The 5,855-nt window shown below is 41.8% G+C and overlaps 1 long non-coding RNA gene across 1 annotated transcript; it reads right to left on the reverse strand.

The window, feature by feature from the left end:
• Nucleotides 1–261: 261 nt before the first annotated feature.
• On the reverse strand, nucleotides 262–1,398 carry LOC138891488 (uncharacterized). The gene is made up of 2 exons (XR_011407755.1): nucleotides 1,052–1,398; nucleotides 262–780 (listed from the first exon to the last, which is right to left on the reverse strand). It is a non-coding gene; the product is annotated as an uncharacterized lncRNA (long non-coding RNA).
• Nucleotides 1,399–5,855: the final 4,457 nt, after the last annotated feature.

The raw sequence follows: 5,855 nt of genomic DNA on the forward strand, positions 1-5,855 counted from the left end.
AGAAAATCACATAAAACATCTAATTTCAGTTCTTTAAGTTATGATCTAAAAACAATTATTATAGTATTAGCTTGACATGGTGGCGGAGCCAACATACAATGAAGAAGTTACAGAAATAGGATACAAATAAATCTTTTATACATATTTTAAATTTTGAATCCCCTTGTATAAGAAAATAAAGGTTCAAATCTTAGTTATGATATTTTAAATTTTTTTGAATCTCATTGTCAAAATTCAGGCGCTGATTAGATAATCCCACAATAATTGTAAAGGCAGTTCATTTTCTTCCAAATAGATAAATTGTAACCTCAGCTCATCTTCTTCCACATAAAAAATAGTGTATGAAAGAATAAAATGAAAATTCATCAAAACAATGCATTATGATGAGTATGTATATGTAGGCCTTAAAAATCCTTCATTAATCATTCTTCCACTTTTCAGACATTTTCTCTTTGTTTTTGTTTTTCCCCTCAAATTACTTTGTAGAGCTTCCCTTTTGGCACTTGTCCTTAATCCATTTAAACCCAAGAGAAGTGCCACTCTTTACCTTCTTTGCACCCACCACAGCCGCAGACTTTGCCTTGTCAGCCCCCACTGCCGCCGCTGCCTTCGCCTTGTCGAAACTCGCCGATGCCGCCGCCGTTACCTTCTCCATCTTCTTGCCGCTGCTTTTTCCTTTGCCGCCATCATCTTCATATCCGACGTCGTATTGACTGCCCCACTGATCCGCCCAACTATTTCCGTTACTTCCCATTCTTGTTCTTGAGAAAAAAATTGAATCTTTAACAACCAATCACAACAAAGTTAGAATCTTTAGCAACCAAATAAAATAAAGTTTGAATCTTTAACAACCAATCAAAAAAGAATTGCAATACTTAGTAATTAAAACAAGAAAAAGCTACAATTTTTGGCAAATAACACAACAAAAGGTGCAATCTTTGGCAACCAAACACAATAAGTTTACAATCTTTTTTTTTGGATCAGTCATTAAAATTAGAATCTTTGGCAACCAAAAAGAGTAAAAAGTGCAAAACAGAAGAGAAGATTTTACCAGAGAGATGGTGGTGGGAACAGATGGGGTTGCAAGATTAAAATAGCTGCTGTAAAGAGAAACGGTTTTTGTGATTGTGCGATATATGTGAACACAGACCAATTTGTAAGAAAGGTTTTTGTGATTGTAATATATGTGAACAGAATATAAAGGGACCGATGTAAGAAAGGAATTTAAGGCAGTTAGCTATTGTAAATTGTAATCCCATTGGGATTGTTGTCCAAAAACAAAAAAATAAAAAAAGAAGCAAATCCCATTGGGATTCAACGCCGTGCTGTCAGGAATCTTCTTATGTTAGGTTTCAGTACATTAAGGCTAAAGTTTGGTAGTCTTACACTTAGCAGCTTGTATTCTAGTTGTATTTCTACTTTGAACCTTATGCTCTTATCTTTGAGGATTTTTCATTAATATTTTGTAGTTGTACTTTGACCAAGTGACCTGATGCTAAACTTAACTTGATATATTTCACAAGTTTGTAAAATTAAAGGAGAAAGGTAGTAAGCTACACGATAATGCAAAACCTCTTTATATGTGTATAGGTCGAAATCTACCGCGGAACATTTAGGGCAAGAAAGTATTGCTGAAAAATCAGTTGAAGTCAATCAGAAAATGGCGAAACTCGTGATTGAGATGCTTATAATGGTCGAGGACGAAGTCCGCGGAAAGAACCGTAACGGTTAGCTTTTAGAATAGGATAATAGAGAGAAGAATAGGATAATAGAGGGAACATGTAATATTGATCTGATAAGAACATTTTTCTAAGAAAGATTCTCTCTCTAGCAAAGATACAAACATTACCTTTTCATCAAGATTCTTGTTCATATTATCCCATATTTCTCCATCAGATCCGAGGATAGTTCGAACATTCTAGAATTTATCTGTCACTCATCATTGTCAGGAGGAACAATCATCTAGTACATCCTTTATTGGGTGAATCACTCCTCATATTTACTTAAATGTCATTTATTGCTATTTATTGCTAATTACTCCTCCATTATTGCTCATACTTTATGAATATTTAGTGCATGTTATTGTCAATCTCCTATTAGATATGTCCCATATTATCCACGCTTTCAGGATCCGCATTTAGAGATATTGTAGTTAATTAGGTTTAACCCATCATTATATAAATATAATAGTTTTAAGTGAAAGTTATACTTTTTGGTCAAATAATTTGGCGCCAACTGTGGGAATTTTCTAGTTAAATTTTTAGTTTTCTTTAGATCTATAACTGACACGAATCGCTAACATAAAAAAAAAACAAGAACAAGCTCCCCTTTCTTTGTATGCACATATCTAATATGGCAGGTAACGGGGAACAAAGAACAAGAATATTGAGTAACCTCCCAACCAATCTTATGAATATCATCAATGAGAGCTCTGAAGCAGTGGACGAGGACGCAATACCCAATGCCTCCCCTAGTCGAGGTGGGTCACCCCCTCCTCACTGTAGCATCACAAAATCTCTTGGTAAGGGAGCCTCCACATCCGTGGTGGAAAAGATGCCACCAACAATAAAAAAGCTTCCCAAAGCTTGGCTAACCGGCACGCTAACCAGCGTGCTCCATAAACCCATTTGGGACACGGCTACAGAAAACGCGAGGACTTGCATTATACCACTAGCGAACGAGCAGCATGATCAATTTTCTCCTCCTCCAACGACATGTATTACTTACAATGTCGTTAGTAGTGTAGGTGACGACACTCTCGCATCCATTCTGAAAAGGATGGAGGAAATGGAGAATGAGAACAAAGCACTTCGGGACCAAATGAGAGAACACCAAGAAAGGGTCGATAATATACGGGGCGCCCCTAAGCTCTTGCAGAAGAGAGATGTCGGTCGGTTCGTCGAACAGTCGTATAGTGATGACGCCGCACCACATGCCATACCAAAGACCTTTAAAATGCCACCCTATCTTAAAATATATGATGGCACAACCGACCCCGAAGACCATGTGACTTATTACGTCACCGTCGTGAAAGGCAATGATTTCGCCAAGGAACAAGTATCCTCCATTTTGTTAAAATAGTTCGGCGAGACCCTCACGGGAGGAGCGTTAACGTGGTATTCACAACCGCCTGCGCGTTCCATTGAAACCTTCGAAGAAATGGCCGATAAGTTCGTAACAACCCATGCTGGGGCCAAGAAGGCCGAGGCAAGAGTAAACAACATATTTGCTATTAAACAATATCTGGGAGAGGGATTGAGGGACTTCCTCGCCCGGTTCAACCGAGTAAGAATGACATTGCCGAATGTATCGGAAGGTATGGCGGTCGTAGCTTTCCAGTACAGGTTGAGTAGAAATGGTTCAAGGGCAACAAGAAAGTTATTACGTCGGCTTATGAAGTACCCCCAACTACATGGGATGAAATACACATCGCGTATTGTGCTGAGGTCCGAGCAGACGAGGACGACCTCAACGGGCCGACTCATCGGCTAACCTCTGTACAAGCCGAATCTAGAAAAGTTTGAAGAAATGATGTCAGAAGGGACCTCGCAACTCAGCGACCCAACAAGGAACGACATCTACCATATGTTAGAACTGCAATTGCATCCACTTCCCGCCATGAAGAGGGGCCACCCTGATCAAGAACAGGGACTCATCGGAACGAAAGAGGTATGCCCTCTTTATTATGCACTCACAATTTCTGTACGCCTTGGAGAAGCTCGGACGAAAGGTGAAGTGGCCGCAAAAGATAAAGTCGGACCCGAGTACTAGAAAGTCGGACGCCCTATGCGAGTTCCACCGAGAGTGAGGGCACAAAATCGAGGATTGCATCGCCTTAAGACAGGAGGTCATAAAAATACTACGACAGGGACACCTCAAATAGTTATTGAGCGACCGGGGAAGGATCAACTTTGCCATATGTCGTGAACAATATCAAGGACTGCCGAAACCACCCTCGCCGACCCGCACCATCCACATGATCATCGGCGGTGGTGATGATGCTTCCATCAATATTGTGAAGTCCACCACAACCCATAAGCTCAAACGGTCGATCACCCATGAACGGTATGATGAACTCGAAGAAAGTATCATCTTTGATAAGTCAGATACCAACAGTTTGGTTTTCCCTCACTATGATGGCCTTGTTATCACTTTACGAATTTTAGATACCGATGTGAGACGCATTATAGTAGACGATGGGAGCGGCGCGTGCATTATCCACCCTCGAGTAATTACACAAATAAAACTTGAGGATAAGATAGTGTCGCGCTGCATCACGCTAACAGGTTTTAACAATGCAGTGGAGCAAACATCCGGCGAGATCACCCTCCCCGTCCTGGCCGGTGCCGTCACTCTAGAAACCACATTCCATGTCATGGACCATGACACATCATACAACACCATAATAAGGCGACCATGGATACACACCATGAGGGTCATCCCCTCCAGCTTGTACCAAGTCATAAAATTCCCAACTCCATGGGGGATATTCAGTATACGAGGAAAGCAACGCATATCCCGGGAATTCTACCGCATCGCTCTAGACTGCACAGTCACTCAACAGAGGAAGGACAGAGAAAAAGAAGCATAACAATCAACAGGGTCAGGGTCGATACACGATGATAGCGAAAACTTCATTAGAGACCCCGATACCATCGAAGCCGCAGGATCGACCATACAAGACCTCGACCCCGTTCAATTAGACAGCAACGACCATAGCAAGAAAGCTTACATCAGCTGCAAGCTTCAAGAACCAGGTAAATTTCGTCAATTCTTAACTGCTAACGCGTACTTGTTTGCTTTTAGCCATGCAGATATGCCAGGTATCCCGAAGGAAATCGCCACGCACAAGCTGAACGTCGATCCATTCCATCCCCCGGTGAGGCAGGTTAGGCGTAAGTTCAACAACGTAATTAATGATGCGTAAAAACGGCTCCATCAAGGAGTCGAAATACCCCAATGGGTCGCCAACATGGTCATGGTGAAGAAGAAGACTGGGAAATAGAGGTTGTGCGTAGACTTTACAGATCTGAAGAATGCATGCCCCAAAGATTCATTTACGTTGCCCCATATCGACCAATTCATCGACGCAATGGTCTGGCATGAACTACTGAGCTTCTTGGATGCCTACTCGGGCTATAATAAAATCCTCATGAAAGAAGAGGATCAAGAGAAAACTACTTTCATCGCCCATCAGGGGACGTACTGTACAGGGTCATGCCCTTCGGGTTGAAAAATGCAGGGGCAACTTACCAAAGGTTAGTGACGAGGATGTTCAAAGACCAGCTCGGCAAAACGATAAAAGTCTATGTAGATGGCATGCTGGTCAAGTCCAAAAGGAAAGAGGATCACATCGACCATCTAAGAGAAACCTTCGACATACTCAGGCGGTACAAAATGAAACTGAATCCCTAAAAGTGTGCATTCGGCGTGGCCTCGGGAAAATGTCTAGGTTTCCTGGTGTCGCAACAAGGGATTGAGGTCAACCTTGACCAAATCAGAGCCATCGAATGAATATCATAACACTTAACCACCAAAAAACAGGTTCAGAGGTTAACTGGCTGTATCGCCGCACTTTCAAGATTCATTTCTCGATCATCAGATAGGTGTCACAGATTCTTCGGCGTACTCAAGAAGGATAATAACCTTCAATAGACTTCTGAGTCCAAACAAGCCCTAAAGGAACTAAAAACATATTTGTCATCGCCACCATTACTTTCAAAGCCAGAGCTGGGGGAACGTCTCCTCGTCTACCACGTCGTATACGAAGTAGCTGTGAGTGCAGTCCTGGCCCGAGAAAATAAAGGTACGCAGTCTCCCATATATTACATTAGCAAAACACTAGTCGACGCCGA

This window comes from Nicotiana tomentosiformis, chromosome 5 (genome assembly GCF_000390325.3).
Source record: "Nicotiana tomentosiformis chromosome 5, ASM39032v3, whole genome shotgun sequence".
Classification (NCBI taxonomy): domain Eukaryota; kingdom Viridiplantae; phylum Streptophyta; class Magnoliopsida; order Solanales; family Solanaceae; genus Nicotiana; species Nicotiana tomentosiformis.